This window comes from Gallus gallus, chromosome Z (assembly GCF_016699485.2).
Source record: "Gallus gallus isolate bGalGal1 chromosome Z, bGalGal1.mat.broiler.GRCg7b, whole genome shotgun sequence".
In the NCBI taxonomy this organism is placed as follows: Eukaryota; Metazoa; Chordata; class Aves; order Galliformes; family Phasianidae; genus Gallus; species Gallus gallus.
The window spans coordinates 66,906,740-66,915,712 of record NC_052572.1 but is presented as its reverse complement, the minus strand read 5'-3'; the positions used below and the strand labels follow the sequence as shown (position 1 = coordinate 66,915,712).

Genomic DNA, 8,973 nt, shown 5'->3' with positions numbered 1-8,973 from the left:
CCAGAGGCATAATACTTGCACGCTGACAGAAAGATGAATATTGAAGTGCTTGTATATTCTGTTTTCTTACTGAATTCTTGATCTTGAGAACATTTGCAATTCATCAGCTTTTGGTTGTGTACTGGACCAGACTTTTCAGAAAGGAAATCACCTTCTAAATGACGTTAAAGGAACACTTGAACAATTTAAGGAACTGATTCCTTTCAGCTTATGATGTTGTCATTTTGTACTCTCAACATATGTTAAAGTGACCGCAGCAACTAGAACAATGGTTTAACAAAAAGAAAATTCCATCTATCTGTGCAGGTGACGTGGAAGTGATCAGCGATCAGAAGGAAAGCTGGACCAATTTGAGTCTCTTGGGCTCCATCTACAGAAAACACAGCCAGGGCTGTTTGTGCACAAGCTCTGCCCTTTCCACCTGCAGAAGACATCCATCACAAGGTGAAAACAGGGATCTTCTGCTGAAGATATGAAGTCTGGGACCTCAGGCTGGGTAGCCCAGCAGGTATTTACCCATTTCCCTGCGTGGGCTAGGGAAAAAGTCCAGCCCAATGGGAAATGTTGTCATCATACATAACATCTAATTATAGCCAGGAGTTAAGGAAAACAGGATTTTGTTAAAATGTAAACAGATCTCAACTTCTATATATAATTTTGACTATGAAACTTACTGATTTGAACGCATGCAGTTTCTTTTTCTTTTTCTTTTCTTTTTTTTTTCCTTCCCCTGATCACTATTTCTGTACCTTAGGGTAATTGTCAGTTTGGCTGGTTTTCATTTTACGCAGAGCCTGTTTTGCTCAGGTCCAGTGCACACTTGATGCTGCAGCTCCCAGTGCCTGTAATTACAGATGAAGGCAAACAAAAACAATTATTTCACCAGCAACTGGTAACCTAAATGCAACAGTGTGTAGACAGCCATGGGATGCGTGGCACAGATGGCATAGGGGACTATGGCCAGGACAAGCATAGCCTTTTTGCAGCTCAGGTAGAAGCAGCAATCCAGCAGCCACCTTCGAGGTGCTCTCATTTGTGGCTTCCTCCCAACCTCCTGGGGATAGCTGCAGCTTCAGTTTCTGGGTTCCTGCAGTCATAGGAACAGGAACCTGGAAAGAACTTCTATTGAATAGAACTACATTGAGCAGAAATGCAACAACACTAGAAGTCACTTAAAGGACTTTGATCTAAACACACCCAAAATCTGTCAGGGAAGGAGGTTTCTCAGTACCTCGGGTAGTTCTAGGCAGTATTTCTCTGCTGTGCCCTTGCAGAAAGCATTTTTCCACTTGCCAGGTCAGATCGCACTTGTAGCAGGTGGGGCAGAGTGCCTGCCAAGCTTCCCACAGGACCTGAGGACTGATCTGTGCCCTCAGACATTCCTGAAAAAAACAAGTGAAGATGATGTCTGCTGTCTCCTTCCTCAATAAGTGAGGACGTTTTCCCAACCATGCCTAAAGTTGATGTATAGTTTCCATTGCTTCCTGCTACCCGCTTCTTCATACTCCATGTCTCCCATCAGCACGTCACTGCAGCTGGATCTCTCAGTGCTGAAGTGAAGATGACCTTCCTTGACTGGGACATCTACCATCAGTCCCACAACCCTCTTCACCTACTTCCAGTAGTATCGCCTTGCTTATATCTCTGACATTCAATGCTTTGTTTCTGCCCATTTCCCCTGTGCCGCTTTCTGACTCTTTTCATCCAGAAAACAGGCATTTTTGCTTCTCCTTCTCCTGATCCAGCCAACTGTGGCTGTGGCCTAAGCTCAGCCATGGGTGTGGCTGCCCACAGTGATGAAGACAAGCCGGTCAGTCAGTGATTGCATTGGCCTTTTGCAGCCTGTAAACTTTTTCTCCATTTCCTAGTCCCCGCAAGACCCTCCCATTTTTTCATTCTCAGCCCCCTTAGATCAGTGCCCAGTGACCTCATCAGGGTTTAAACAGCCAGTGACAGCCTTCTGTTTGCCTCTAACCTCAGTGCAGGTTAGAGAACAGATGACAAAGATCCAACAGGCTTGTGGAGATGGTTAGGGTCTGTAGGAAGGAATACATCTGAACTGTACCAAGCAGTGGTCAGATTCACCCAAAGAAGAGCACCGCCTCCCTTGGGAAAAAGCAGGAGTAGGGGAAAAGTGGGGAAAGAAGAAACAGAAGCCACATGTTTGTCACTTTCCTGTGACAAGGGACCAGAAGGGCTTGGTCTCCTGGGTGTGATGGGTCCAGAGGCACGTCTCAGTGGGGTTGGCACTCTTGGTCTGATGCTGAAGAGGCCCAAACACAAATAACTCATGCTCAGGGGCTCTGTGGGAAGCTCCAGGGGAGACAAGCTGTCCCCAGTGCCTTGGACATGGTGCTCCCATGGAGGGCAAATATCTGCCAGAAAGTTGGTCCCCTCACTGAACTCGGCTGTATATAGACTCGCACTGTCACCCTGAATGTGTTTCTCTTTTTGGTTGTGCAGCTTCTGGGGAAAATAACCAAATACATCTATTGGGTCAGAAGCCAAAGGCTATTCACTGTGGCATGGAGTAAACGGTTACTGTGGATGTGCATGTTTCTTCATTAAGTAATTAATGGCAAGGCAGAGAAGAAAGAAGAGGAGAGTCCCACGTGGATAACTGACAGGCCAGGGAGGTCAGTAGCACTGGGCAAGGAGACGGGCTGAGGTCACAGTGTGGGTTCTTGCCCTTTTCATGAAAATAAGCACTATATTAGGGTCGTTCTCTGCACTTTCCCAGCTCATTTGTGAGCTCAGGCCATGTTAGCTGCACTCACAGGATAGTACAGTCACTAGACAGAGTCATGAGAAAAGCCAGGCTTCATTGATTTGGCTCACTAATTGCTGTGAAGCCAGAGAGATGTCTGCCCAGCTGCCTTCTGGTTTCTGTTATGTGGGCCTTTCAGAAATCAAACACAGGAAACAGAGGAAAATAACAACATAATTGGAGCTGTCCTAGGCTGCACATTAAGTTGCAGTTTGTTCACACACCATGCACAGTGCTGCAAAGGGAAGGATGATGGGTGCAGGGACAGGTGCAGAGGAGTCCACGGCCACTGCCTGGCACCTCTCACTGACATAAGCTGGCATGGAGACCCCTTGGTGGGGACAGAAATGTGATAGACCCCACAGGATTCATCACTGGTGAAGGCCCTGTCTGTATAGACAACGCATGCTGGCACTCTTGTGTGTTACAGTTACAGTGGGCATGCTCTTGGTGGTTCTCCTTCAGCCCGTGCTTCCTTGACCTTGCTTGTCCTGGCTAGAAGCACATGAAAGGTGCTTACAGTAAGTACTCTCTCATGAGCAACCTGACAAAAATCAGTCACCAGAGTAAAAAAATCATTCAATATCTGTTGTCTGTCTAACGGTTTACTAGTTTTCCAAAGGTCCAATGTGGGAGTGAGGGAAGTGCAGACCATCCCATGTCCCATGAAGGCACCAGATCCTGTCTGTATGTTCTCTATGGAGTAGGACAGCTCTTAAAATTGCTGTGAGACAGAAAGAGTGCATTCTTCTCACAAGTCCAAAATGTTACGTTCATAAAGTTAAGGAAATGAGAATAAAAGGGAGGAGGCACTTGTCTAATAAAAAAAAAAAAATCTTTTATTCCACTGAAAAGAAAGCTACTGCATGTTTCTAAAGAGCCATTCCTACTGTCCCCACTGGCAGTCTTGCCAGGAAAGTGATTTGATCTCTGCTTGGTGAACACTCCGGAGGGACACAAAGCCAGGATGCACAGGTAGCCATTTCCTGAGGAGTTATCAGAGCACAGGAGCTCCGGCTGCTGGAGATGGACTTTTGGGATGGAGGTGAGGGAACAAAGCATCTGCCCAATGCCCCTGCTGTCAGCTGCAGTGGTGGGATTGACTCGGGGCATTGTGCAGCTGGTATTACAGATAGCTGACCTCTTATTAGGAAGAACTGCTGCAGTACAGGCGTACTTGGAGAACATCGGCTGTCTGCAACAGGGATGATGGTGCTGGCTGTGCTAGGGGAAGTGGGAGTTGCAAGCTCCTCTCCCTCTTGCTAGGAAAATTGCTAGTGTCTGGTATTTAAACAAACGGTGCACTGACACTTCAATCTCATTTAATTAAAGCAGAAAGGTCATGAGTAAGAGTTTCCCTCTGAGCATGAATTTACTTCTGAGAATGAATTTTACACTTCTGACCCACTTAGCAAAAACTACGTGGGAATGAGTAAAAGCCTTGCCATTTGAGAAATGAAACTGGATTAGGTGGTAAGGCTGGAAAGTACCCAGAATGTTAACTGCTTTCCCTTTTATCCACAGAAAGGTTTTGGCCCCTAGCATGGCAGTGAAAGCAGAATGACCTGCAAGCGTGACTTTGGTCTTCACTTGGTTGACTGCACGAGTGAATGATCCTGTTTCTGCTGGAACCAAGAGCAGAATTCACCTTAATGCAAGAAGAGATTACTTTTGTGGATGGTTCGAATTTCTCATCATTATTGTCACCTTCACTATTATTATTTATGACCTATTTATGAAGACCAGGCCTTTCCACACCAAACAGTCCCTACATGTTCTGCTCTGTGCTGTCCCTGGACTATGAGGAGCAGTGAGCTGTGGATGGATATGGCACCATCACCACCAAATCTGCAGAAGTGGACAGTACTTCTTTATGTTGGGCCAGCATTTTGCTGGCCAAATACCTTTACTGTTGCAGATGCAACGACTTCACATAAACAGGAAAATGTGACGCTCTGCCATCAGGGCTCAGATATTCCTGGCCTGGTTCTTCTGCACAGAAACCACAGGTACAGTGTCTTGCCTAGGAGTGGAGGCAGAGGTGTGGAGTATCTACTGGGATGGGATCTGGATTACTTTGCCATAAAATACACCTGTAAGGTCTCCCACACCAAGCAGTTCACTGTAGCATCACTGATCAGCCAGACCAGGCTGCCTTTTTGGAGGAAATATGCCTTAGGTAAAATCTGTTCACAGGGCAAACCACTTATTTACACTGCAAGAGGCATTTCTTCTGCAGTTCTCCACATCTGGACCTCCCACTAGGAGACAGCTGAATGTTTGAAATGCTTTGGGAAACAGAAGGGAGTAAACAATATGTATTATTTAACACACTGAAAATAGAATCAAAGTAAGTAAGTCTTGAATACTGCTCTGCTTGCATATTTTTTACTTAACGAAGTTTAATTCTTTATAAAACTGCTCATATTGGTCTGGGAAAAAAAAAAAAAAAGAAATCATATGCCTCGCACAGATAGGATAATGGTAGCATTGATCAAACCTGGTAAATGCACTTAGAAGTTCACAAGCAATGGTTTCTTGATCTGTTCCAAGTGTAATTTTTTGCACAAAGCGTGAGCAATGTTCATCTGCAAACAAGTATTATATATTTCCTGGGGAATTAACATCAAATGCAAAAGCATTGCCCACTGGAGATAACTGCTGTCACTGACATGTAAGCAGTGGGGTTAGAGTTAGGATTACCGTTAGGGTTATTTTTGTTAGCTACGTCCAGACACCAAGGGTTGACAAGACCATATGCAAATCACAAATGCATTGATCAGTTTAGAAAACAAGGTGGGGACAGGGCTGAGGGTAATTTCCCGGAGCCCAAGTGCAAAAAGCCAAGTTTTTGTTGATGGCTTCTACAAGCATCCTTGCTGCTTACAGAGCGGAAGCACCACGGCTCAGCTGGTGGATCTTTGGTAAGAAAGGGTCAGAGAGGAAAAGAGAAAGACGAGGAGACAAGTGAAAAAAAAAATCCATATTTCTCCTCATTTTCTGCATTGTAGGATACCCTGGGAGGGTTGCTGGTATGTATGCAGTACCCGTGTGTGCCCTTGGAGATACATCAGTGCCCTCACTGAGTTCAACAAGAGCTTGTGGACCTCAGCACACTGGCCAGGTCACTCTGCTGCTCTTCATTACGCTTGCGGCAATTATAACAAGAGAACAACTGTGACAGAATGCAAGGGAAGGCATTCCACATCTGTCAACAATTGGATAGGAAACAACAGGAATTCATCCAGAGAAATGTGGAGCCAGGGAAACTGACCTGGGGTGGAAAAAAATAACAAAATATCCTGTGGGAAGATTTGGTTTATTTACAAACACTAGTAAGCATTTTCGGGAAAGAGGGGGGTTTTTATAGCCTAGGCATTTTATCACAAATATAAAAATAGGGTGTTTTTTTTTAATTATTTTGAATGGAATACCCTGTAAAACCCGTGTGCTTTTGGTTATCCCTCCAGAGATGTTTGATGTCTCACAACTAAAACCTACCTCTAAAGATCTGCATCAATGAAAGCAGAGTAAGTCTTTGCTGCCCAAGGCATTGTTTTCACCCCCATGCCTCACAGGTGCACAGTGTGCCTGCTTATCCTTAGGCAGACATTCATCTAGTTCAAGGTGAGATGAGTCGCCAGCGCTGATAACCTGAAGTCTTCAAATCCCTGTATGCAAACAGAGGTTAATGACGTTTCCTCCCCTCTGCAGCAACCCAGCAATACACTCTGACAGAGGCATCAACTGAGATAAAGAACATCACTTTCCAGGAAACTGTACGTTCTGCTGCCCTTGAAACAGTGCAGTTTCACAGTGGGTACATCCTTTGGTAATTTCCTCATCAGCAAAACTTGAGAAAACATACATTGCTAATCACAAGGACGCACCATTAGGACATGTGTATATCTGGTCTGGTGAAAACAAAGCAGTGAATGCGATGACGTGGTGGCTGGGGTTTATAAGACAGTGATCCCTATTCAGCTCAGTAGGACTACTACTGGTTCCTAGATATCCATTTCTGGCTCTCTAGACATTCATTTACCAGCCCAGATGGAGATAGAAAACCACAGTACTGGGACCATAGTCCACGCTAATGATCTTGGACAGCTTCAAGCACTGAACTGCCAAGCATCACTGTGACAGTAACATCATTGTCGCATCATTGTTGTTGACTGATGCAGAAAACAGAATGGATCTACCAACCTGAGCCTGCTGCAGAACAACTTGCTTACATGAGGTTAAGTCAGCCAGCTGCAGAGGAAAGAGCAGTTTCCTGGTATTTGATTCTAAAGTCATGTGTTTGGATCCATTTTGGCATCTCTTAGCAAGAGAACAAGCTTGGCAAGTTCCCTACACGCAAAAAATGTGCAACTGAGAGGGGAAGACTCTCTCCTAAAGCAGATGTTTTCTGGTAGTGAAATTTTCCCGTGGAAAGCAAGATGAAAAATCAGACAGTATATCATCAGGATAACTCATGCTATCCTGCTTCAGTGGGAGGCTGCACAGGTTCAGATCATAGCAAGAAAAACAGGAACAGAAATGTTGCCAGGAGCATAGGATGTTCTAAAGTCTGTACCTACTACCATACACTCTTTAGGGTAGGTTTTCTAGAAAGCACAATGTAAGAGCGTATTGTAAATCTGCTGCATAAAACTAAAAATCCTTGACAACCCTCTGTGAGGGAGGTGAGGAGTTTGTTGTCTCTGTGCCGGACTGTCAGCTTGAAGGACATCTCAGCATGCCACTGCAGGATGGTCAATGGCTCTGCCACAGCTGTTTCTTCCATGGGTGGACTTCCATGTCCACCTCAAAGACCCTATGGATTCACTATGGTTAACTCGCCATAACGGTGGTGAGATATCCTTTGCCAAGGCGAAGTAACATGGCTGAAAGAGAATCAGACATCTGACTTTCTCACATGGTTGTTTGATCTCCCTTCTTTCCAGAGAGGCTGAATTTTATGAGGATTTGAATCAAGACCAGTTACACGTGTCTCTTGAAAAGCTGATGAGTTCGGTATTCTTCTAAGAAGTCCAAACCCTGGAATGGGTGGAAAAGTTTTCCTCTGGAAGGACAAACAGTGCCTGTTTTCTTATCCAGAAGTGCTGTAAGGAGGACCAATGAACCACAATGGTCAGACCTGGTACTGAGCGGATGTGCTTGCCAAGGGATATGTGGAGGACTGAACTAACATGGAGCTGGATCTTCAACCGAGGTTTGCTGGTGCTTTCTGAAGCCCACATAAAGCCACCTTTACAGACCACTCTTTTGCTTGCTGTCTGTGTGTGTGCAGAAAGGAAAAAAGGGGTTGTCACCAGATCCCACATGTCCCCTGGAAGAACCATCATTTACCTTGAAGAAACTTGAGTATGAATAGTCTGGAGGGACTGGTCTGTCAGCACAAATGACGTCCACTGAGATACCTGCCCATCTCTAAGTACACCAAGATGGAAAATCAAGGCTGATGGCCAAGGTCTCAAAGGCAGACATCTCCTCCCAGCTGTCCTCACTGTAGATAAAACATTTTTTGAGATGGAAGAAATGTGAAGAAGAAGAGGTGAATCTGACAGAGAGAACTGAACAGAAGGAACTGGGCTGAAAACAATTTTCTTTTAGTTATTTTTGTCCAAAAGGAGAGCCATGTCGTAGAGCAGAGAGCAGTTTGCAGTTGAAGCAGGAGCAGAAGTCCAAGCCAGCTTACCTCGTGAATGTGCTTGAGGACCTCCTTAACTCTCATTGGCTGCCTCTCACACTACAGCAGAAAGGCCAACCCCATAGAAAGTGAACAAATGAACCACGTGAAAGAAAGCTAAAAAATGTCAGGGGAGCTTGGTGAAGAGCTATTTGCAAGGTACAAAAGAAAGAGCAGGAGCTGCCTAAGTGCCTCTTGAAACTAGAGAGGTTGCACTCAGTTCATAGCAATACATGCCTTCTGCTGAGAGCAGATAATAAAATCTCTCTGGCTGCAGGTGTGGTTTGCTTGCATGATTACCAGTGTGGTGTGAAAGTGAGGAAGAGACAGAACAGAGGAGTGAGCTGCAGGGCTACACCCATCCAGCACAGCCAGGCCCACAGAAATTTTAAATCCTGAAAGCATATGGTTGTTGCTTTGGGAGGGTGACAGTCTCCCTGAACACCAGAAAGTTTAGGTAAAACAGCCCAGGTTTAGGGAGAGATTTTCAAGCTCAGGCTTTTTGAAGTGA

The 8,973-nt window shown here is 45.2% G+C and overlaps 1 long non-coding RNA gene across 1 annotated transcript; it reads left to right on the top strand.

Annotated features, from left to right (window-relative positions):
- Positions 1 to 5,903: 5,903 nt before the first annotated feature.
- LOC121108465 lies at positions 5,904 to 8,738 on the top strand. Its single transcript, XR_005842984.1, has 2 exons — positions 5,904 to 7,368; positions 7,717 to 8,738. It is a non-coding gene; the product is annotated as an uncharacterized LOC121108465 (long non-coding RNA).
- Positions 8,739 to 8,973: the final 235 nt, after the last annotated feature.